At 39.7% G+C, this 25,802-nt stretch overlaps 1 protein-coding gene across 5 annotated transcripts in view; it reads right to left on the bottom strand.

The window, feature by feature from the left end:
- FBXL20 (F-box and leucine rich repeat protein 20) overlaps positions 1–25,802 on the bottom strand; it is a 104,461-nt gene that overhangs the window by 56,497 nt on the left and 22,162 nt on the right. The window contains exon 2 of one of the 5 annotated variants that reach the window (XM_038547439.1): positions 11,063–11,186. The exons of the other annotated variants lie outside the window; for them this stretch is intronic. The gene's annotated coding sequence lies outside the window, so the exon portion shown is untranslated. The remainder of the gene's footprint in view (positions 1–11,062; positions 11,187–25,802) is intronic. 5 annotated transcript variants of the gene reach the window in all.

Here is a 25,802-nt window from a genome sequence, read left to right as displayed (position 1 = left end):
GAGAGCACAAGCAGGGGGAGAGGCAGAGGGAGAGGAAGAGAATCTCACGCAGATGAGTGCAATCCCATGCCCCTAAGATCATGACCTGAGCCGAAACCAATAGTTTGACACTTTAACTGAGCTATCTAGGTGCCCCAAACTGAATTCTTAATTTTATTCTAGATGGTTCAAGGCTAGTACATATGTAGTATATCTTCTATTCATTTATGTTCAACCTATCTGTGACTTTGAATTTAAAGTGTGCCTCTTCTACACAGCATAAAGTTGAATCTTGTTTTTTAAAAAAATCTAGTCTGACAATCTATGCCTTTTAAGTATACAAGTCATTCACATTCTATTGTAATTATTTAGTGGGATATGTCTCATTTTGCTGTTTGTTTTATGTATGTCTCATGTCTTTTTTTTTTTAAGATTATTTATTTATTTATTCATGAGAGATACAGAGATATAGGCAGAGGGAGAAGCAGGCTCCAAGCAGGGAGCCCGAAGTGGGACCCGATCCTGGGACTCCAGGATCATGCCCTGAGCCAAAGGCAGATAGATGCTCAACCGCTGAGCCACCCAGGCGTCCCTTGTCTCATGTCTTTTGTTCTTCTTTTACTATCTTCTTTTAAGTTGGTATTCTCTAGTGTATCACTGTAATTTTTTTGTTTAAAAAAATATCACAATCTATTTTAGATTAGTACTAAACCTGGTAACATATAAAAACTTTGCTCCAAAAGAAATCTATTTCCCCCCTCCTCCTTTTTGCTATTATCATGCTGCATATGTATCTTTTTTTAAAGACTCATTTTGGAGACAGCGAGTGAGAGAGAGAGGAGAGAGAACGCATGTACACATGCACGGAGAGGCTGAGAGAAAAGGAAAGAGAAACCAGCAGACTCTGCTGAGCTCAGAGCCTGATGCAGAGCTTGATCTCATGACCTGAGCCAAAACCAAGAGTCGGACAAACGCTTAACTGACTGTGCCGGCCAGGGGCCCACTATATTATCTTAAAAGCCCAATGATTAAAAAAAAAAAAAAAAGCCCAATGATAGAGTTTTATGATTGTGTCACACAAGTGTCTTTGAATTCAGTTGAACTAATATAAGAGAAAAATTTATTTATAGCCTTCAATATTTACTCTGGTAATTAACTTTTACAGTGCTTTTCCTTCAAGTTACCATTTGGAACTGTATCCTTTCAGGTTGAAGGACTGCCTTTAGGATTTCATGTAAAGCTGTATTTCATGTCTACTAACAACAAATTCTCTGTGTTTGCTATTCTGGGAATGTCTCTATTTTGCCTGTATTTTTCAGTAATAGCTATTGCTGGATATAGAATTCACTTAAATTATTTTTGAAGGGAAATTCACATAAAATGTACCATTTTAAGGTACAATTCAATGGCATTTAGTATCTGCAATATTATGCAAACTGCCACATCTACTTCAAAGTTCTTGTTCCCCTAGAAGACTCAGTCTTCCTTAAGTAATCATTCCCAAGACCTACCACCCCATATCCTCCCATTCACAGATTTAGCCAACTGTTATTCTCCTTTCTGTCACTGCAGGTTCCCCTATTCTGGATATCTCACATAAACAGAATCATTCAATGTGACCGTTTATGTTTGGCTTATTTCATTTTTTATAACATTTTTGAGGTTTATCTATATAGTACCATACGTCAGTAATCCATTCCATTTTGACTGAATAATCTTCTGTTGTATGGATATACCAAATGTTGTTTATCCATTCATCTGTTAATGGACACTTGGATTGCTTCTACATTTGCCCATTGTGAATATTGCTTCTATAAACATTATTTGTGCACAAATACTTTTATGAATTTTTTAAAAAGATTTTATTTATTCATGAGAGACAGAAGAGAGGCAGAGACATAGGCAGAGGGAGAAGCAGACTCCCTGCAGGCAGCCTGATGTGGAACTCAATCCCAGAACCCCAGGATCACACCCCGAGCCAAAGGCAGACCAACCTCTGAGTCACCCAGGCGTCTCTGAATATTTGTTTTCAATTCTTTTGGTATCTAAACATCTATGAGTGGAATTTCTGGATTGTACGGTACTTCTAACTTTTTAAGGAACTACCAAAGTGCTTTCCACAGTAACTAACTGCACCAATTTACATTGCTACCAACAAGGTAAAAGTTTCCAATTTCTTTTTTTTTTTTTTAATTTATTTATGATAGTCACACACAGAGAGAGAGAGACAGAGACATAGGCAGAGGGAGAAGAGGGCTCCATGTACCGGGAGCCCGACGTGGGATTCGATCCCGGGTCTCCAGGATCGCGCCCTGGGCCAAAGGCAGGCGCCAAACCGCTGCGCCACGCAGGGATCCCCCAATTTCTCCACATCAGGGGCACTTGGGCGGCAAAATCAGTGAGAAGCCTGTGACTCTTGATCTCGGGCTCATGAGTTTGAGCCCCACGCTGGGTGGAGTTTACTTAAAAAGAAACACAAATTTCTCCACATCATAGCTAATACTTATTTTCCCATTTTTGCTATTTTTAATTATACTCATCCTAGTGGGTATAAAGTGCTATTTCATTAGTTTTGATTTGCCTTTCTCTAAGGGCTAATGATTTTTATTTAGGGCTAATGATTTTGAGCATATTTTCATATGTTTTGGCCTTTCATATATCTTCTTCAAGGAAATGTCTGTTCAAGTCCTTTGACTTTTGTAAAAAAAACTGGGTTGTTTCATTGTAATGGCTTTGTAAGCGTTCTTTATATTCTGGATATAAATATATCTGTTCTCAGGTATGATTTACAAATAATTTCTCTCATTCTTCAGGATTTTTCAGTTTCTTGAGTGTCCTTTGATGTGAATATAAAATTATTTTTTTTTAAAAAGATTTTATTTATTTATTTATTTATTTATGGGGGGGTGTAGGCAGAGACACAGGCAAAGGGAGAAGCTGGCTCCATGCAGGGAGCCAATGTGGGACTCAATCCCGGGACTCCAGGATCATGCCCTGGGCATGAAGGCAGGTGTTAAACCACTGAGCCATCTGGGGATCCCCTGAATATAAAATTCTTTTTTTTCTTTAAAGATTTTTATTTATTTATTCATGACAGATGCACAGAGAGAGAGAGGCAGAGACACAGGCAGAGGGAGAAGCAGGGAGCCTGATGTGTGACTTGATCTCAGGACTCCAGGATCGCGCTCTGGGCCAAAGGCAGGCACTAAACCGCTGAGCCACCCAGGGATCCCCTGAATATAAAATTCTTAATAATTTTTACTCTCTATACTTTGACTTGTTACCCAACTGCTTTCTTGCTTCCATGGCTTCTGGTGAAAAGTCAGCTGCTATTCATATCGCTGTTCCCTCACATACACCATGAATTTTTACTTCCCAGATTTTTTCTTTGTATCTTGATTTAAACAGTTCAATTCAAGTGTGCCCAGGTGTAGATTTCTTTGTATTAGTCCTACTCACTCAGATTTTTGGATGTGTAGATACATGCTTTTCATCAAATTTGGGAAATTTTCAGCTATTATTTCTTCAAATATTTTTTTCCGACTCTCTCATCTCCCGTCTCCAACTATATGTATTGTTGGTACAGCTGATGTCCCATAATTCCTGAGGTTCCGTTCATTTTGTTTCATTCTTTTCTTCAAGTTGGATCATTTTTTTAAAAAAATTTTTTAAATTTATTTTTATGATAGAGAGAGAGAGGGAGAGGCAGAGACATAGGCAGAGGGAGAAGCAGGCTCCATGCACTGGGAGCCCGACGTGGGATTCGATCCGGGGTCTCCAGGATCGCACCCTGGGCCAAAGGCAGGCGCTAAACCGCTGCGCCACCCAGGGATCCCAGTTGGATCATTTCTACTGCTCTGTCTTTAAATTCATGGATTCTCATTCTGTGTGATCTCCAATTTGATTTTGAGTTCCTCCACTAGTAATTTTTTCAGTTATTCTACTTTTCAACTTCAGAATTTCCATTTGATTTTTTTATAATTTTATTTCTTTATTGACATTGTCTATTTGAGTCACTGTCATCATACTCTCCTTTAATTACTTAAATCTGATTTCCTCTAATCTTTTTTAAAAGTAGGCTCCAAGACCAGTATGGAGTTCAACACAGGGCTTCAACTCATGATCTTAAAATTAAGACCTGAGCTGAGACCAAGAGTCAGATGCTTAACCAAGCCATCCAGGCATTGCTCCTTTAGTCTTTAAACATGTTTATATTAGCTGCTTTGAAAGTGATAATTAGTCTCTTTCAGCTGCTTATGATAAAATATGGTAAGAAATACACTACAGAAAGAACTGTTTAGGGGCACCTGGGTGGCTCAGCGGTTGAGCATCTGCCTTTTGCTCAGGTCCTGATCCCAGGATCCTGGGATTGAGTCCTACATCAGGCTCCTTATGGGGAGCCTGCTTCTCCCTCTGCCTATGTCTCTTTCTGTGTGTGTGTGTGTGTGTGTGTGTCTCTCATAAATAAATAAAATCTTAAAAAAGAAAAAAAGAAAGAAAGAACTGTTTAGTTTTCAAGAAAAAATATTAGAAGACATATAGAGGGCCTAGATCTTACTATACTGGAAAATAAAACTATTTCTCATCTTCTGTCTCTCAAGCCATAAGATTCTCAAAATAAGAACTATCTACAGGGTAAATACCAGATAAAATAATGTGGCTGTTAAGTTGCTTTGAGAAACCTCAGAAAATCTTAAAGCCATGCCTAGTTGACTCTCTCAATTAGACAAGAATTCCTCTAAGAAACTTAAGGGAATTATGTCACAACAGCCTGACACAACCAAACTAGAGAGAGGCCTGTCTTAAAATGAGTTATAATACAGCTTTTGGGATGGAGAATAACAAATCAGATTCATAGAAAAATCCTAGAAATTTTATTATTTATTTTTTTAAGATTTTATTTATTTTAGAAAGTGTGTGCATGAGTGAGGGGAGGAGAAGGAGAGGGACAAGCAGACTCTGCGCTGAGCATGTAGCCCAAAACAGGGATCCATCTTACGACTGATCTGAGACCATGACCCAAGCCAAAACCAAGAGTCAGATGCCCAACCAACTGAGCCACCCAGGTGTCCCAAAAATTCTAGAAATTTTAAAGGAAGATGTTCCAGCTGGATTAAAAGGGACAGAGGTTTTTCAAAAAAGAAGAGCAGCCTCTGGGAATCCAAATTTCTCTAGGAAGGAAGTACACTAAGAAAGATATTTAGCTTCATAAGACATTACTAAGTAGAAGGAGAGACCTCTCAGAAAGCAGCATTAATAGCCCAGAATGTGGTACCAAGAATCACAGAGAAAAACAGATTCAGGAACCATTCCCAGGAAGCAGAATTGGGCCCAAGTCCAGCCACATTTCCTGCTTCTGGAGTAGATGACCCTGACATGTGCCCATCTAGATTTTAGAACTGATGGGAACCAACAACTGCTATGTGCCTCCTGTTAGCTCCCCATTATTATTATTATTATTTTTTTTTTTTTTAGGGAGAATGTCTATTGCCATTATTCTATCCCTGTGACAACAATGTATATTGTGTGCATGGTGTAAATGACTTTTCTTTTTAGTTCATAGGTCTCTGGATCAAGGGGAACTGCACATGAGGACCACTGGGAGCAGATATTTTGCATGTGATAAGAATGTGAATCACTGGAGTCAAAGTGGAAACCATGGTAGAAACTCATAATCACAGCTTTCTTTTTTTTTTTCTTTTTTTTAGATTTTATTTATTTATTATTCATGAGACACACACACACACACACAAGAGAGAGAGAGAGAGAGAGAGGCAGAGACACTGACAGAGGGAGAAGCAGGCTCCATGCAGGGAGCCCAACATGGGACTTGATCCCAGGTCTCTGGGATCACACCCCAGGCCGAAGGTGGCACTAAACCGCTGAGCTACCTGGGCTGCCCATAATGACACCTTTCAATAAATCTTAACTCCTTCTGGCAATGACCTTTTGCAATGGGATTTTGCTATACCTCTCTTCATAAGGTAGTCTGGTTTCCCACCCTCTGCATCTGAGTTGACATGGTGACTTAATTTTACCAAAACAATGTGATGGAAGTAACACTGTATGATTCCCAAGGTTGAGCCTTACAAAACACTGAAGCTTTATCCTCTTGAAACACTCATGCCACCATGTAAGAAAAAGTCCAGGCTAGGTTTCCGAATGATGATATACCATGTGGAAAAATAAGTACCAGCTGACAGTGATACCCAGGCGTCCGACTGTGAGGCTCTTAGACACTCATGCCCCAGTCAAGCCACCATATAGCTGCAGTCTCATAAATAACTTTTCCAGCAACCAGCAGAAGTCCTGCCAAGCTGAATAATTGTTTTAATTTTAGAGTGGTTGATAACAGCAAAAGCTACAAAAACAGGCTCTTTAATGTTTACAACTCATGATCATAGATGAGGGTAAAACTTGAGACATACAAAGGTAGTCCAACACAGACCAAATATTTTGGTGAGAGGAAAATTTTAGGGAGAGATTAGGAATGAAATTTCAGGGGGTGGCTGGGTGGCTCTGTCTGTTGAGCATCTGACTCTTGGTTTTGGCTCAGGTTATAATCTTATGGTCGTGGATTGAGACCCACATCAGGCTCTGTGCTGAGCACAGAGTCTGCTTCAGATCCTCTCTGTCCCTCCCACTCACTCTCTCTCTCAAATAAATAAATAAATGGTTTTAAAAAAATGAAATTTGAAGCTGGTTCAGTCAGTAGAGCATGCAACTCCTGATCTTGGACTCGAGTTCAAGCTCCATGTTGGGAGCAGAGATTACTTAAAAATAAACATATTTTAAAAAATAATAAAGAACTCTTCCTCTACTTAAAAAAAAAAAGAATTTTCATAAAGAAATCCAGAGTTAAAGCTACATAAAATTTTCTCTTCACTATTTTTTTCCTATAAGTAATTTTTACTGATTATGCCATTTCTTCATTCAACTACCACCAGATGTTTTTCCGACTGGCTTTCTTTCCAGAACCTAAGAGGAAAAACATTTTTGTATGGCTAAATAAACCTAAAATAAAATAAGTTTACAATCCTTCCGCCTAACATCTCATCCCTATTAGGAATATAATTGCATTTTAAATGAAAACTACTGTCAGTGCATTACCATGTCATGAGTAAATTTATCATAAGAAAGAAATTCCTAGATTAAAAATACTAAGGAAGGGATACACTTAGAAAACAGACACATTACTTAATAGGTCAAACTTTCTGCTTTGGATACCTTTTAATATCTGACTCAACATTCTGAGCTTTCTTTTATCCTGATTTCTATCCTAATTACTAACCAAAATCTATATCCACTAACAATTCATTGCTCTCAGTATAAAATAAGTAGGCACCTTTATTCTGTTTTCTGTTGATTATTACTTTCACTTACTCAGTTTTAACTATCCCAAGCAACATTTTTGAGCCCTGAGGACTCCATGAATTTTGATGACCCACTGGGTAGGACTGGAAATCATTTTGGATGCTGCTCAATCCAGGAAATCTTCCATGTCCTACTGAAAACTTTTTTTTTTTTTTTGAGGTTATAAAGTAAAAGGAAAGAACTAAAAACTCAAAGTAGCAATATAATTACTTGTCCTTCACTCCCCTCCTCCTTCACTTTCCCTAGCACCGCCTCATCTCTGTAAACACTGAAAAACTAAGAGCAGGGCAGCCCCGGTGGCTCAGCGGTTTAGTGCTGCCTTCAGTCCGGGGCCTGATCCTGGAGACCCTGGATCAACTCCCACGTCAGACTCCCTGCATGGGATGGGGCCTGCTTCTCCCTCTGCCTGTGTCTCTGCCTCTCTTTCTATCTCTTATGAATAAATAAATAAATATCTTTAAAAAAATAAAAACAAATAAAAAAATAAAACACTAAGAGCAGATACAGCCGGCAATAATGGGATTTGACTCAGGATTAGCAAATATTTACCTCTAATCTTGTATTCCAATGCCCAGGGGTTGGTAAATCAAGGGAAAGTAGAGTTTGATTTCCTCATTTACAAATTCTAGTCAATGTGCCAGAAACTGAAAACTGGCAGAAGCTGTGGAATTTTCCAAGACATATGTCAGATAGTAATTTTACAATTCACTCACAAACACACATTCTAAATCATCTTACTGTTATGGAAATATTTCCAAAGCAGTATTTTAACATAGCCATGGTATTTATTTGTAGAAAAAGCATTCCCTTGTTTTAGGTAACATAAGAAACAAATAAAGTACACAGCATCCTAGATATCCTGACTGCATGTCAGAAACTATATTTAAATTTAAAAGGAACCAAGAGAAACAATGCTAAATTAGAACAAAGACTCTTTAAAGCAGAAGTGAAGAAATAACTTTGTAAGAAAATCATTAAGGGAAAGTGATACCAAGTTAATAGACCAAAGAAATCTATTAGACTTCCTACGCCGTGATATGAGTAAGACAATGGTGCTATTATGAACATGACAACTAAACAAAGAATGCATGATACAGCTAGATATTTGGCTAGAATTAATTAACTGATAAATATCTGGAAAGAGGTCTCTACAATATGCCATATAATTTCACTGAATTTTTATATTAAAAGAGTAAAAAAAATGAAAAAAAAAAAAAACAATGAAGACAAAGGGCTTTGGAAAAACAGCAGAGTCCTCCTTATCCCTACATCCTACAGAATCTTCTAGTAGGTTCTGGTATTTGCCTTTCTTTTTCTAAATATGCTTGACTTGTCAAATTTAGATATTATTTACTGACACCCTTCTGTGAAATACAAGTATTTAGCTTCAGCATCTTAACCCCCCATCCTCCACATCCCATGTAATTTTTTCAGTCTTTGTTTAAATCAAGAGGAATTATGAAAGGATTGGAGAGATACTAGTCAGTACTCAGTCAAGTAGAACAGTTAAGATCATGCACTTCTTCTCTACAAATCAATGACTACCTCATTTTTTTTCGTTTTCTATGTATTTTTAGCTTTCACTCAAAAGCTCCAACATCTGTTATATGTCTATCAGTATTTCCCATATGCTCAAATATATCAGATTCTGTCTTTTTCCTGCATCTGTATCTTCCCCAAACTGTTCTTTCTTCTGCTTCACTCTGTTGGGGGATGCTCTGAACTGGCTACACAGCTGTCATCTTGGGCTCATCCTTAGCTCTTCTCTTTGAATCCTACTTCTTGAACCTGATTTCTTCTCCCTTTCTATTTAAGGGCAACTTATGAACAAAAAAGAGTTCATGAGAACTACAATTTTGGAGTCACTTGCAGGTCTAAAAATATCTTTATTCTAAATTCACATTTGATTGATAATTTAGCTGGCAATAAAATTATACGTAGGAAATCTTTCCCGATGAAGACATATGAAGACACAACTTGATCCTGTTTCTTTTTTTTTTTTTTAATTTTTTATTTATTTATGATAGTCACAGAGAGAGAAGAGAGAGAGGCAGAGACATAGGCAGAGGGAGAAGCAGGCTCCATGCACCGGGAGCCCGACGTGGGATTCGATCCCGGGTCTTCAGGATTGCGCCCTGGGCCAAAGGCAGGCGCCAAACCGCTGCGCCACTCAGGGATCCCTTGATCCTGTTTCTATGTCCCTATGCTACTACTATGTAAATGCCATTCTTATGGGTCCTTTGAATGTAACCTCTAGCTACTCTTTCTGGATGCTTTTAGTAAAGTCTCTATATCTCCAGTTTACTAAATTTCATAATCAAGTTTCTTGGGTCTTTGTCTTTTTTTACTATTCTAAAGCTTTTTCAATTTACAAATCTATTGACTTGGAAAATGCTTTGGAGGGACGGGTGGCTCCCGTCCTTTGGAGGTCCTTTGGAGGACTGGGTGGCTCAGTCCTTTGGAGTCCTTTGGAGGACTGGGTGGCTCAGTGGTTGAGCACCTCCCTTAGGCCCAGGGCGTGATCCTGGAGTCCCGGGATCCAGTCCCCATCGGGCTCTCTGCAGGGAATCTGCTTCTCTCTGCCTGTGTCTCTGCCTTTCTCTAGGTGTCTCATGAATAAATAAATAAAATCTTTAAAAAAAATGCTTTGGAGATTTTTTGGGCATCATTTCTCACTATTTTCTCTGTCCTTTAATATTTGGGTTTCTATTAGTCAATTATTGGACCTCCTAGTCTATCTTTAATTTTAAAATGTATTTTTCGGGCATCCCCCGTGGTGCAGCGTTTCGCGCAGCCTGCAGCCTGGGGTGTGATCCTGGAGACCTGGGATGGAGTCCCACATCGGGCTCCCTGCATGGAGCCTGCTTCTCTCTCTTCCTGTGTCTCTGCCTCTCTCTCTCTCTCTCTCTGTGTCTCTATGAATAAATAAATAAAAATTTTTTAAAAAATGTATTTTTCTCTGGGGGCACCTGGGTGGCTCAGTCAGTTAAGCATCTGCCTTTGGCTCAGGTCATGATCCCAGGATCCTGGGCTCCCTGCTTTTCGGGGAGCCTGCTTCTCCCTCTGCCCTTCTCCCTCATGCATGCATGCACATATGTTCTCTCTCTCACATGCTCTTTCTCTCTCAAAATCTTTAAAAAAATTATTTTCTATTTCCCTCATTTAATCTTTTTGTTCTAATTCCTAGGAAATTGCTTCAACTTTACCTACAATCCTTCCACTATTGGTGGGGGTATAATTATATTTTATTTATAAAGGTTTTTTATTTGTTCAAAGATTTTTCAAAATAACATCCTGTTCTTTTGAAGACACACATTTCATTTCTTAGAGATTCCCCGTCCACCCCAGTTTTCTACCCTTGCTCTCTCTGCCTTTTCTCTTATTTGTTTGGCTTCTCATTTTATTTTAAAATATTTACTTATTTATTTTGAGGGAGAGAGCACACATGCAGGGGGAGAGGCAGAGGAAGAGTCGTAAGCAGACTCTGTGCTGAGCATAGAGGCCAATGTGGGGCTTGATCTCATGACCCTGAGTTTACAATCTGAACCAAAAACCAAGAGTTGGCTGCTCAACCGACTATGCCACCCAGGCACTCCTGGCTTCTTATTTTAGAGGCTTTCCTCAACTGTTTTGTTATTCCTTGGCTGTCCATTCCTATTCATGACCTTAAGAAGCTAAATGGAAGCTCATTTTTATTTCAAAGACCCACCAGTCTGTATGCAGATTTTCATTTAATTCCTTGGCTCCAAACCCCTATCCTCTTCATGCATCTGATGTTCCTGGATCCAGAACCCTCAGCTTCCATTTTCTTGGAGAAAAAAATCCCCAGTTTCCTAGAGGAGGAAGAGGTAGTTTGTATGATTCAATCACTTCATAAGATTTTCAAATGTTACCTATTTTTTTTTAACATTATCTACTTTTAATCTCAAGTCTCGTCCTTATCTTTTCAGAGATATTTTGCTACCACATGTTGAGTCTCTGGGGAGGTTGTGTTGGGTAAATTCATTTGCTTGTCCCTGTAGACAATGCAGGGTGTACCTTCCTCCATTTGGCTGAATCACTTAACACTCTTCTGTGTGTTTTGTTTTTTTCTAAAAAATAGTTGAAATTTTGTATCTATGGTGGTTTCTAATTCTTCCACTCATTTTTGTCACTGGGGTCTAATGCCTCTTTGTATTCCTTTATGGTAATTTTAGTGCTATTTGAAGAGTAAAGGAAATACACGTACTCTCAGTCAAACCCCATGTTTGATCAAAATTTTCATACTAATTTTAGACATTGTGGATAAAATCATTAAGAATATTTACTAAACTGGTGGAGACCACAAAACTCATTAGGATAAATAGTATCTTTGTTAACAGAATCAGGATTCAATGATTTCTAAAGGATAGTAGTATCAGGAAGAAACTCATAAGGGATAAGTTAAAACATCTTTCATTAAAAAAAAAAAATCTTTCATTTAGATTAAGCAATTACCATTTACATAAATACAAAGCAGGAAACCTAGTTTCACAAAAACTTAGTTTCAGTTTATTATGAGTCATTTATGTGACTTGTTATATAACAAATTTTAAAAGAAAAACTATAATCTTAGGATACATTAATGGGAATCATAAAGACTAGATCAAGCGAGAAAACTACCCTACTGTATATATTAAATGGTTGTCAAGAACTCTAATGTCACAGTTGAGAAACAAAACTGACTAAATACCATTTAGAAGATGGATTCTAGGATATTGAGAGGTTCCAAACTAAGTCTTAGGGAAAATGGTAACAATAAGAGGAATATTCAAAGTCTTGAATGGAAGAACATTACAGTTGCTATAGAATATCTGAAGAATTGTCCTTCAGAATCAAGTAGTTCTATTATTACTCCAGATAGCCAGCCTAGAAGAATGAAGGCAGTTTGTATTAAGACAAACATGAAAAAAAAAAAAAAAAAAAAAAAAAAAAAAAAAAAAAAAAAAAAAAGACAAACATGAGGACGCCTGGGTGGCTCAGTGGTTGAGCATCCGCCTTTGGCTCAGGTCGTGGTCCTGGGATTGAGTCCCCATGGGGAGCCTGCTTCTCTTCTCCCTCTGTGTCTCTGCCTCTCTGTGTCTCTCATGAATAAATAAATAAAATCTTTTAAAAAGACAAATATGGTTTAAGTGGCACCAGGGTGGCTCAGTCACTTAAGCATCGGACTTGATTTCAGCTCAGATCATGATCTCAGGGTCCTGAGATTGAGCCCCCTACCCTCACCCCATTGGGCTCTGCCCTTAGCACCAGAGTCTGCTTAAAATTCTCCCCCTCTCTCGTCCCCTTCCCCATGCATGCATGTGTGCTCATGTACATGTGCTCTCTCAAAATAAATGAGGAAGGAAGGAAGAAGGAAAGAAGGAAAGAAAGAAAAAAATTTCTCCAGGACAGAACATTAGGGGCACAAAACAAACCTCAATAAATTCAGTAAGATAGACATTACTAAGTATCTTCCTTGATCACAATGGTATTCCGGCATGTGTTTTCCAACACCATCAAGCAATTCCCCAATCCTAAACTGACACTAACTGGGTATCCTACAAATTTAACTCAATTCTGACACTACCAGGAGACAATATCATATCCTACAGGTTGAGGGCTTAGTCCCACAAGAATCCCCACTTGAGATGCCAACTGCAAACCTAGGCTATTACCTGTGCTTTAGACCAACTAGCTATAAATTGGTAGTTTGCATGATCCCCTCCCTCAGGTTCAATTTATTTGCTCAATAGGCTCACAGAACCCAGAGAAACATTAGCTTGCATTTGCCAATTTATTATAAGGATACAGATGAACAGTCAGATGAAAAGGTACATAGGATGGGGTCCAAAAGGGTTCTGAGCACAGGAGCTACCCTCCCCATAAGAAATGGGGTGTGCCACCCTCCTTGTATTTGATGCCATCAACATGGAAGATTTCTGAACCTCATCATTTTGAGTTTTATGGAAGCTTCATTACATAGGCATGACTGCTTAAATTACTGGCCATCCGTGAGTGATTCAACTCCCAGCCCCTCGACCCTCCTCCCCATAGGTAGGGTTTAGGGGAGTAGAGGAATGAGACTGAAAGTTCCAACCTTCTAGTCATGGTTGGTTTCCTTGGCAACTAGCCTACATCCTTAGAGGCTCACTAGAGGCTTTCCAAAAGTCACTTTATTAACACAAATTCAGGTGTGGTTGAAAGGGGTTTGTTAGGAGTAACAAGATGCCATTTTATGTTTATGGCTCTAAACTGAGGACAAAAGATCAAATACTATAGCAAAAGAAATCTCTCTCTTTTTTTAAGATTTTATTTATTTACTTGACAGAGAGTGAGAACACAGCAGGGGGAACGGCAGAGGGAGAGGGAAAAGCATGTTCCCCACTGAGCAAAAAGCCCAATGTGGGGCTTGATCCCAAGATCCTGGGATCATGACCTGAGCTGAAGGCAGAACCTTAACAGACTCAGCCACCCAGGCACCCAACAAAGGAAGTTTCCATTGTTCTTATCATTTAGGAAATTCCAAGTTTTGGGAGTTGTGAGCTGAGAACTGTGGACAAAGACCAAAATACTTATTAATAAATAAGTAATCACACAGAGAGAGGCAGAGACATAGAAGGAAAAGCAGGCTCCCCATGGGGAGCCTGATGCAGGACTCAATCCCAGGATCCCAGGATCATGACCTGAGCCAAATGCAGATGCTCAACCACTGAGCCACCCAGGCACCCCTCAAATAAATAAAATTATAAATGAAAAGGAAACATTACAAATGATGCCAAAGATATACAAAGTATCATGAGACTACTATGAATTATACCTTGACAACCTGGACTACCTAAAAGAAATGAGTAAATTCCTAGAAAGGTGATAACCTACTGCTAAAGTAATTAAACAAGGCTCTAATGCTTTGGTATGGAAATTACAATCTGGGGAGCCTCTCTAGGCAAACCAAACTTTAAGCCGGAGTCAAAGCACTGGAATCTGAAAAAAAAAAAAAAATCAAAACACAAGATCGATCTCAAATAAGGCAACCATTTAAAAGACAGCCAATTAGGGATTCCCTGGGTGGCTCAGTGGTTTAGCACTTGCCTTAGGGCCAAGGCGTGATCCTGGAGTCCCGGAATCAAGTCCTGCATCAGGCTCCCAGCATGGAGCCTGCTTCTCTCTGTTTGTGTCTCTGCCTCTCTCTCTGTCTCTCATGAATAAATAAAAAAAATCTTAAAAAAAAAAGATAGCCAATCAAGTAATTTCTTTACTTTTCTTCTATATCTTATCTATAAAAACCTTGCTGCTAGTCTTGTGGGTGGAGTACTCCTAAAATATCATCTGGGTTGGCACTCTGTGATTTGAGTCAGTTTGCTCAAATAAACTACTCAAAATTTTAATGTGCATCAGTTTATTTTTTTTACCATTTCCACGACTGAATCATAAAAAAGTAGAAAATCTGAACATACCAGTAACTAGTAAGGAGACTGAATTGGTAACTAAAAACCTCCTCCAAAATAAAAGCCCCAAACCAGATGGTTTCACTGGTAAATTCCAGGAAGCATTTTTTTTTAAAAGATTTTTATTTATTGGGCAGCCCCGGTGGCACAGCGGTTTAGTGCCGCCTACAGCCCAGGCATGATCCTGGAGACCCTGGATCGAGTCCCGCATCGGGACCGTTTTATTTATTTATTCATAGAGACAGAGAGAGAGAGGCAGAGACACAGGCAGAGGAAGAAGCAGGCTCCATGCAGGGAGCCCGACGCGGGACTCAATCCCGGTACTCCAGGATCGAGCCCTGGACCAAAGGTGGGCGCCAAACCACTGAGCCACCCAGGGATCCCTCCAGGAAACATTTAAAGAATTAATGCAAATCATTCTCAAACTCTTCCCAACAAACTGAAGAGGAGAAAACACTCCCAAAACTATTTCATGAAGCCTATATTATCCAGTTACCAAAGCCAGATATGCAAACTACAAGAAAACCATAGGCCAATAACCCTGATGAGTAGATACAAAAATTCAACAAAATAATTGCAAACCAAATTCAACAGCACACTAAAAGAATCATATACCATAATCAAGTAGGATTTATCCCTGGGATGCAATGATAATTCAACATACCATCAGTCACTGTGATATACAACATTAATATGCCACATTAATAGAACGAAAGATAATGGGATCCCTGGGTGGCGCAGCGGTTTGGCGCCTGCCTTTGGCCCAGGGCGTGATCCTGGAGACCCGGGATCGAATCCCACGTCGGGCTCCCGATACATGGAGCCTGCTTCTCCCTCTGCCTGTGTCTCTGCCTCTCTCTCTCTCTCTCTCTCTGTGTGACTATCATAAAAAAAAAAAAAAAAAAAAAAAAAAACAAAAAAAAAAAACGAAAGATAAAATTACAGGTTGCCTGGGTGGCTCAGTTGGTTAGGTAGATAACTCTTGATTTTGGCTCAGCTCATGGTCTCCAGGTCCTGGGATCAAGCCATGTGCCAGGCTCCGTACTCAGCAGGGAGTTGGCCTGAGGATTCTCTCTGCCCCTTCCCCTAGTTGCTCTCTCTCTCTCTCTCTCTCTCGCTCTCTCTCCAATAAATAAATAAATATTTTTCAAAAAGATAAAAATATGATTAGCCTCAACAAATATAGAAAAAACACTGGACAAAATTCAACATCCTTTCATGATAAAAACTCAACAAATCAGACAGACAGAATATGCTTCAACATAATGAAGAACACATATGACAAGCCCACAGCTAATACCATAATCAATAATGAACAGTTGAAAGGTTTTCCTCTAAAATAAAAAGACAAGGGCCTCCACTCTCACCACTCCTATTCTGCATAGTACCAGAGTAACTAAGCAAGAAAAATAACAAAACAAAAGGAAGTAAAAGTGTCTCTGTTTGCAGATGACATGATCTTACATATAGAAAATCTTAAAAACTCCAAAGTAACCCTAACCCTGTTAGAACTAAACAAACAAATTCACTGAAGTTGTAGTTACAAAATCAACATACAAAAATCAATTGCATTTCTATACACTAACAAACTAGCTGAAAAATAATCCCATTTACAACATCAAAAATAATACTTAGCAATAAATTTAACCACGGAGGTGAAAGATCTGTAGGCTAAAATCTATAAGACACTGATGAAAAAAAATGAAGAACACAAATAGAAAGAAAACCCATGTTCATGAATTGTAAGAATTTCAGAGTTAAAATGTCCATACTACCCAAAGTGATCTATAGATTGAATACGATCCCTATCAAAATTCCAATGGCATTCGTTCACAGAAATAGAAAAAATAATCCTAAAATATATATGGAACTACAAATGATTCCAAATAGCCAAAGCAATTGTGAGAAAGAACAAAGCTAGAGTCATCACTTTTCCTGATTTGAAACCATATTACTAAGTTATAGTAATCAAAACAGTATGGCACTGGCATAAAATCAGACACATATACCAATGGAACAGAATCAAGTGCCTAGAAATAAACATGCATATATGATGTTCAACTAATACTTGAAAAGGACTCAAGGATATGCGAAGGGGGATAAGATAGTCTCTTTAATAAATGGTGTCAGGGAAACTGGATATTCACATGCAAAAAATGAAGCTGGACCTCTAACTTACAATGCTGGGAAAAATTAACTCAAAATAGATTAAAGACTGAAATAAATAATAACCAAAACTACAAAACTCCAACAAGAAAATATAGTCAAGATGCTCCTTAATATTGGTCTTGGCAATGATTTTTTGGATAGGACACCAAAAGCATAAGCAAGGAAGGTAAAAATTAACATATGGGGCTCATCAGGGTACCTGGGTGGCTTAGTTAAGTTTGACTCTTGATTTCCACTCTGGTCATGATCTCAGGGTTGTGAGATTGAGCCTCGCACTGGGCCCCAGGCTGGGTGTGGAATCTGCTTAAGGTTCTCTCTTTCCAAAAAAAAAAAAAAAAAAAGATTCTCTCTTTTCCCTCTCCCTCTGCCACACATTTCCCTCCCCGCCCCTGCTCAGGTACACATGCTCTCTCTCTCTCTCAAAATCAAAACAAAGGAAAAACAAAAATAGGTGGGACTACATCAAACTAAAAAGCTTCCAGGGGCACCTGGCTGGGCAGTCAGTAGAGCATACAACTCTTGATCTCAGGGTCATGAGTTCAAGCCCTACATTAGGCATAAAGCTTACTTATTTAAAAAAAACTTTTTAAAATAAAAAAAAGCTTCTATACTGCAAAGGAATGATCAGCAAAATGAAAAGGCAACCTACAGAACAAGAAAAATTTTTGCAAACTATTTATCTGATAAAGGGTAATAACCAAAAAAAAAAAAAAAAAAAAAGGGTAATAACCAAAATATAAGGAACTCACACAATAGCAAAAAACACATAATTTTAAAATGGGCACAGGGGGGATCCCTGGGTGGCTCAGCAGTTTGGCGCCTGCCTTTGGCCGAGGGTGCGATCCTGGAGTCCTGGGATTGAGACCCACGTCGGGCTCCCAGCATGGGGCCTGCTTCTCCCTCTGCCTGTGTCTCTGCCTCTCTCTCTCTCTCTCTCTCTCTCTCTCCTCTCTCTCTGTCTATAAATCAATCAATCTTTAAAAAAAATAAAATAAAAATGGGCACAGGACCCTAACAGACATTTTTCCAAAGAAGGTATATAAATGACCAACCGGTGTATGAAAAGGTGTTCAACATCACTAATTGTTCAGGAAATGCAAATTAAAACTACAATGAGGGACTCCTCGGTGGCTCAGCAGTTGAGCGGCTGCCTTTGGCTCAGGGCATGATCCCAGAGTTCCAGGACCGAGTCCCACATCGGGCTCCCCATATGGAGCCTGCTTCTCTCCTCTGCCTCTCTCTCTGTATCTCTCATGAATAATAAACAAAATCTTAAAAAAAAAACTACAATGATATAGCCCTCACATCTGTTAGAATGGCTATTATTAAAAAGACATGAGATAGTAAGGTCTGGAGAGGATGTGGAGAAAAGGAAATCCTTGTGTATTCTTGGTAAGAATGTAAATTGGTGCAGCCACTAACAGTATGAAAAAACAGTATGGAGTTTTCTCAAAAACTTAAAAATGGAACCACCATAGCAATCCTACTTCTGGGTACACACACAGAGAAATATTATTTAACCATAAAAAAGAAGGAAATCCTGTCTCTTATAACAAAATGGATCAGTGCATTTTGCTAAGTAAAATGAGTCAGAGAAAGATAAATACTGTATAATCTCATTTAAATGTAGTGGTTGTCAGAGTCTTGAGGGGTGGGGGAAATTGGTGAAGGTGATCAAAGGGTACAAACTTCCAGCTACAAGATGAGTACGTTCTGCAAATCTAATGTACAACATAGTGACCACAGTTAATATTACAGTACTGCATACTTGTAAAAGTTGAGAGTACATCTTTTTTTAAAAAAAGATTTTATTTATTCATGAGAGACATAGAGAGGCAGAGACAGGGCAGCCCCGGTGGCGCAGCGGTTTACCGCCGCCTGCAGCCCAGGGCCTGATCCTGGAGACCCTGGATGAGTCCCATGTCAGGCTCTCTTCATGGAGCCTGCTTCTCCCTCTGCCTGTGTCTCTGCCTCTCTCTCTCTCTGCATCTCTATAAATAAATAAATAAATAAATAAATAAATAAATAAATAAATAAATAAATCTTTTTTTAAAAAAAATTATTTATTTATGATAGTCACACACAGAGAGAGAGAGAGGCAGAGACACAGGCAGAGGGAGAAGCAGGCTCCACGCACAGGGAGCCCGACGTGGTATTCGATCCCGGGTCTCCATGATCGCGCCCTGGGCCAAAGGCAGGCGCCAAACTGCTGCGCCACCCAGGGATCCCAAATAAATAATCTTTAAAAAAAAAAGAGAGAGAGGCAGAGACATAGGCCGAGGGGGAAGCAGGCTCCTTGCAGAGAGCCTGATGCAGGACTTGATCCCCAGACCCGGGATCACATCCCCAGCTGAAGGCAGACCCTCAACCGCTGAGCCACCCAGGTGTCCCGAGAGCATAGATCTTAAATGTTTTCACCACACACAAAAATTAACTCTGTGACAGATGTGTAAACTAACCTTATTGTGGTAATCATTTTGCAAAATATACATATACCAATCATCACGTTGTAAGCCTGAAACTTACACGTTTATATGTTAATTGTATCTCAATAAAGCTGTTTTTTTAAAAAAATAAACCAAAAAGAGAACCAACAGAAATAAAGAAATGTAATTTACCCAAGGATTACAGAATGTACTAAGATAGGTTTACATTTATAGTTATTTTTCTTAAGCAAAAAAATTTTAAATCAATACAGACTGAGGGAAAAAAACAGGCCAGGCATTACTGTATGTATGATCAAAGTAGGACTTAACCTACATCATAAGCATGATAACTGTTCTTTGGCAGTATGCTTGATCCTATCTCCCCAAACCAGTGGCAATTCTAACGCAAAATGAAAAAAGTTAGGACAATGAGATTTTTCACAAATCTACATGTATTGTTAAAGGCTGGGATTATATCCTTCATATTTGGTGTAAATTAATCTGTATTTTATTTTTAAAATTAAAAAAAATTTTTAAAGATTTTATTTATTCATGAGAAACACGGAGAGAGAGAGAGGCAGAGACACAGGCAGAGAGAGAGAAGCAGGCTCCATGCAGGGAGCCCAACGTGGACTAGATCCCGGGACTCCAGGACCATGCCCTGGGTCAAAGGCCAATGCTCAACTGCTGAGCCATCCGGGGATCCCCTGTACTTTATTTTAAAATATCAATGGTATATGATATGTTTAAAAAAATAATATTGGCAACCTTTTATTAGAGCCTTCTCTCTTTAATTTTTTTTTCCATTTTAGGGGCGCTTGGCTGGCTTAGCAGAATACGGGACTCTTGATCTCAGAGTTGTGAGTGTAAGCCCCGCACTGGGCATGGAGCCTACTTTTAAAATTTTTTTTTCCATTTTACTAATCCAAGGCTTTTGTAGATCTCCTATAACTTTTGTTCTATGGGGCCGTTCTTTTTTCTTTAAGATTTTATTTACTTAACAGAAAGAGCAGAAGCACGGGAAGTGGCAGGCAGAGGGAGAGAGGGAAACAGGCTCCTCTGCTGAGCAGGGAACCCGATTCAGGGCTGGATCCCAGGACCCTAGACAGAAGCTTAACCTTAACCAACTGAGCCACCCAGGTGTCTCTCTATGGGGCAGTTCTATAAATAATTTGGTCATGAAGGGCTTCATGCAGTGTCTGTCATCAACCATCAAGAATGAACAAAAACATGCTTATAGATTTTTAAAAAAATCAACACTGGTAGGTACGAGCCTGTTGATACATAAGCAAAATTATTAAATTCAGCTACCTTTGCTTTTCAGGCCATTCTCTTAATGGGAGAAAGATTCTCTAATCTTTTACCTAGGTGACAGAATTCAGGAACTAGGTGAAGGAAGGAGACTTGGAACTTCCAAGATTCAGTGTGGTAGATAAGCCCCAACGTCCTCTGGGCTTGGGGTCCTAGGTCCTGAAGTTCTCAAATTCAATTCATCCAAATAATCTCCTGACTTCTATAAGGTTGATCACAGTTGCCCAACTGCTAAGGATTAAGGAAAGAAATACTGGGAGGAGTATAGGGAGCAGGGAGGGATTCATCTTCCATTACAGACTTTCAGACAACCCCCCTGTTCTCAACCTCCATCTGTGGTATATAGTACTTCCATGCTCTGAGTTTCTCAGGGAGGCATCCTGCAGACAAATCATGATATGCCTCTTGTTAATATTCTCCTCTATAGGCATTTGAGTTTAACCTTCCTCTCCTCTGCTAAGTTACTATTTCATTCCGCTTTTCCTCTTCTTGGACAAGCAGGATTACAGACATCTTATAGTTTCAAATACAGAAGTTTATATATTCCTGTTTTTATGGGATTTTTCAAAAGAGCCTGGAAATAATTTTACTCTGCTGTCTTTTTTTTTTTTTTTAAGATTTTATTTATTTATTCGTGAGAGACACACAGACAGAAAGGTTAGGCAGAGGGAGAAGCAGGCTCCCTGAAGGGAGCCCGATGCGGGATCCGAGGACCCAGGGATCACACCCTGAGCGGAAGGCAGGTGCTCAACCACTGAGCCACCAAGGCACCCCTCTGCTGTCTTAAGACCAGAAAGAGGCGATATTTGTAATCTTTCAAGTCAAATAACCTTGAAAAAGAGCCAACTACTGTTCAAGGGCTAAATGTTTATGCTTGATAATCAACTCCCAAAGGGTAACACAATTGAAATCAAGAACTCAAATGCTTAAATTAGACTACTACTTGTTTTTAAAGAGAGCCTGTATTTTCTCATCTCTATGGCTTTTCATCTTCTACTTTGAAGTCTATCAATTTAATGCTCTGCTCCAGCAGTGCCTAGGTGGCAAAGCTGGTTGGCATCTGCCTTCAGCTCAGGTCACAGTCTCAGGTCCTGGGATCGAACCCCACATTGGGCTCCCTGATCCGTAGGGAGTCTGCTTCTCCCTGTCCCTTGCCCCTTCTCCTGCTCCTTCTTTCACTCATTCTTGCTCAAATGAATACATAAAATCTCAAAAAAAAAAAAAAATTCTCTCTCCCTTTTCTTTGCCACTCCATTGCTGGTGAGCTCTCTCTAAAATAAATAAACAGGAGCACCTGTGTCAGTTAAGACTGTTTTTGGCTCAGGTCATGATCTCAGGGTCTTGGGATGGAGCCCCACATTGGAATCTCTGCTAAATGGGAAGTCTGCTTCTCTGTCTCTCTTTGACCCTCCTCCCAGCTTGTGCTCTGTCTCAAATAAATAAAATCTTTTTTAAAACAAAAAAATAATAAATAAACCTGTCTTTAAAAAAAATGCTCTGTTCCAATTTCATATCCTTCATGAAAGCTTCTCTGATCCTCTGTTATGGAGGAAGGTCTCTCACTTCAGGTTTCCATAAGGAAGAACTTATTCCTTTTTTTTTTAAGGTTTTTTTATTCATTTATTCATGAGAGACAGGCAGAGACACAGGCAGAAGGAGAAGCAGGCCCGCTGCAGGGAGGGGGGGTGGGCAAGGAGGGGGCTTGACCCAGTGACTCTGGGATCATGCCCTGAGCCAAAGGCAGACGCCCAACCACTGAGCCACTCAGGTGCCTCAGGAAGAATTTTTTTCTAAACCCACACCTGGCTTCTCTGTACTTCTTGACTGATGCAGATGGAATAACTTATCTGAACCTACCTGATTAGCTAATCTTAGAAGCATGAAGAAAAAGGTTGGCTTATCTCTGTGTTTCTACCTTTTCAAGGTCTGGATCAAACATTCTCAACTTCTTTAGGGACAGACTCTCTCCTGTGTAGGAAGGCTTAAACAGCACTGCTTGGAACCAGGAAGTCTACCTAAAGAACTTAAATTAAAAGGCAAAATTTGATTAACATACTGAAAGCTGTATCCTTCAACTTGGTCTCTGTTAGTGATACAAGTGATATTTTGGTCCCTATCTGCTGCTCCTGTTTTCTCCACTTGTCTGGAACTTTGGCAAGGATAAGGGGGATGTTTTATTTCAGACTACTTCAAAAATCTCAATATTTCCTAAGTAGATAAGTTCTCTTGCTTTCCTATAATCCATAGCACATTGCTTATTGTAATTATTTTCTTGACCTGTCTGCTTGCTCCTTGGAAGACTGACTCAAAAGGTCTGTCCTTATTTTGCTAGACTCAAAAGGAATCTAGTGCTAAAGAAACTATCCTACTTTGTATGCAACATTTATAGGCAAATGTTTTAGTCACTGCTGTCTGAGGGACAGATAACAGAGCAAAGAGCAGACTAACCAAAGAGCTAGGGAGGAACGGGCCAGAGGAGGAGATGTCCATAAGGGGGCTGAAAAGCCCCAACAAATTCTTGTGAATCCAAAGGCCCCATGCATGCCCAAGGTTGTCCACATGCTCAAGAAAGATCTGAGAAGTCCCTAAGTTGTCACTTCTAGATGATCTTAAGGGTGTGTAGAAGCAGGAAGTGAAGGCTAAGGCCTAACTGTGAACTATCTGGCTGAGTGCTGAAGGCATGTCCCAACATGTACAAAGAGCCTCTCAGCAAAGGCTGAAAATTTCTGGTTGCAGGTGTTTAAGGAAATCTCTGTAAAATCATTAGCTGTCTACTACACTAATGGAACAGACATTTTGGTGGCTACACACGACAAAGAATGCAGAGTTGACAGAAATTAGTTCAGAAAAGACACTTAACAAATAATACTACAATAAGTAGTACCAACAAACCCTGGAGGGGAGAGAAAGTGATATCTAGAGCTACCACATTTTAAAATTCGAGATGTTCTGTTTTTGGCTGAAAACTAAAAAGCATGCAAAGAAACTATTTATGATAAAGGTTTAGTATCCAAAACTCTTGAGGTGCCTGGGTGGCTTAGTCAGTTAAGCATCCAACTCTTGATCTCAGCTCAGGTCTTTATCTCAGGGTCATGAGTTCAAGCCCTGCACTGGGCTCCACACCAGGTATGGGGAGGAGAGGGGAGGGGAGAGTAGGGGAGGGGTGGGGAGGGGAATCACAAAATCACTAAGAGATACTACTTCATCCCCACTAGAATGTTATAAATTTAAAAAAAGGGGGGGAAATGGAAAAAGGAAAGAATAATTATTAGCAAAGATATGGAGAAATGTGAACCCCCGTACATGGTTGGTGGGAATGTAAAACAGTGCAGCTGCTGTGGAAAATTTGGCAGTTCCTCAATATATTAAACATAGAATTACCCGAAGATATAGCAATTCCACTCCTAAGTGCAAACCCATAAGAACTGCAAACAGATTTCTCTTTTTTTATTTTATTTTATTTATTTATTCATGAGAGACAGAGAGAGAGAAGCAGAGACACAGGCAGAGACACAGGCAGAGGGAGAAGCAGGCTCCATGCAGGAAGCCTGATGTGGGACTTGATCCCAGGTCTCCAGGATCACGTGCTGGGCTGAAGGCAGCGCTAAACCGCTGAGCTACCCAGGCTGCCCTGCAAACAGATTTCAAACGCATATTTGTTCATAGGAATACTTGTACCAACTGGGGTACGTGGGTGGCTTGGCTGGTTAAGCCACTGGGCTCTTGATTTTGGCTCAGATAATGATCTCAAACTCATGAGATCAAGCACGGAGATAGGCCCCAAGTCTCAGCGGCAAGTCTACTTGAGATTCTCTCTCCCTCTGCTCCTTCCCCTGCTCACTCAAGCATTCACGCATGTGCTCGTTCTCTCTCTCAAAAAAAGAATATTCAGAGCAGCACTATTTCAATAGCCAAAAGGTAGAAATAAGCCAAATATCTGTTAAGACATGAATGGATAAACAAAAGTGTATATCAATACAACTAATTATTCTGTCATAAAAACGAATGAAGTATGGGATACATGCTACAACATGGATTAACCTTGAAAGCATCATGCTAAGAAGCCAGTCACAAAATCTATGTACAATATGAAATCGATTCATATGTAAGTTCAGAAAAGAGAAATCTACAGAGACAGAAAATAGATTAGTTGCTTAGAACAAAGGGGTTGTACAGGGGGTAGGGGGGACAAGTTTCTTTCTAAAGTATAGAAAATGGGGTGCCTGGGTGGTTCAGTCAGTTAAGTGGCTGACTCTTTTTTTTTGTTTGTTTGTTTGTTTTTTTATGATAGTCACACACAGAGAGAGAGAGAGAGAGAGAGAGGCAGAGACATAGGCCGAGGGAGAAGCAGGCTCCATGCACCGGGAGCCCGACGTGGGACTCGATCCCGGGTCTCCAGGATCGCGCCCTGGGCCAAAGGCAGGCGCTAAACCGCTGCGCCACCCAGGGATCCCAAGTGGCTGACTCTTGATCTCAGCTCAGGCCTTGACCTCAGGGTTGTGAATTCAAGTCCTTCACTGGGTTCCACGTCCAATTTACTTAAAAAAATATAGAAAATGTTCCAGAATTAACTGTAGTGATGAGTTTGCACTATCTGTGAATACACCAAAAACCATTACATTGCATACTAAAAAAAAAAAAGGTGAACTTTTTTGTAATATGAATATCAATAAAAAAACTAAAATGTGTACTCAAAGAGCTCTTTGAAGAAGAAAGAAAAATAAATTTGCAGTAGACTTCTGAGCTTCAGTAGGGTTAAAAAGAAAAAAAAAACAGTTCAAAAGATAACAAAGGAGGGGCACTTGGGTGGGTCAGTCGATGAAGCCTCTGCCTTCAGTTCAGGTCATGATCTCAGGGTCCTGGGATCGAGCCCCATGTCAGGCTTCTGGCTCAGCAGTGAGTCTGTTTCTCCCTTTTCCTCTACCCCTCTGCCTTGCTTTCTCTCTCTCTAATAAATAAACAAAATCTTAAAAAAAAAAAAAATAGAGGAGTATCTTTAGGGTGCTGAGGGAAAATAAGTGCAACTGAGGGCTCTTTGCCCAGCTAACCTAAGGGGACTCCAGCAATGAGGAGAAAAGAAAGATGTCTCCACATATAT

The sequence above is a fragment of the Canis lupus genome, chromosome 9 (assembly GCF_011100685.1).
Source record: "Canis lupus familiaris isolate Mischka breed German Shepherd chromosome 9, alternate assembly UU_Cfam_GSD_1.0, whole genome shotgun sequence".
NCBI classification, from domain to species: Eukaryota; Metazoa; Chordata; class Mammalia; order Carnivora; family Canidae; genus Canis; species Canis lupus.
The sequence above is the reverse complement of the archived record's forward strand: the minus strand, read 5'-3'. Positions and strand labels throughout refer to the sequence as shown.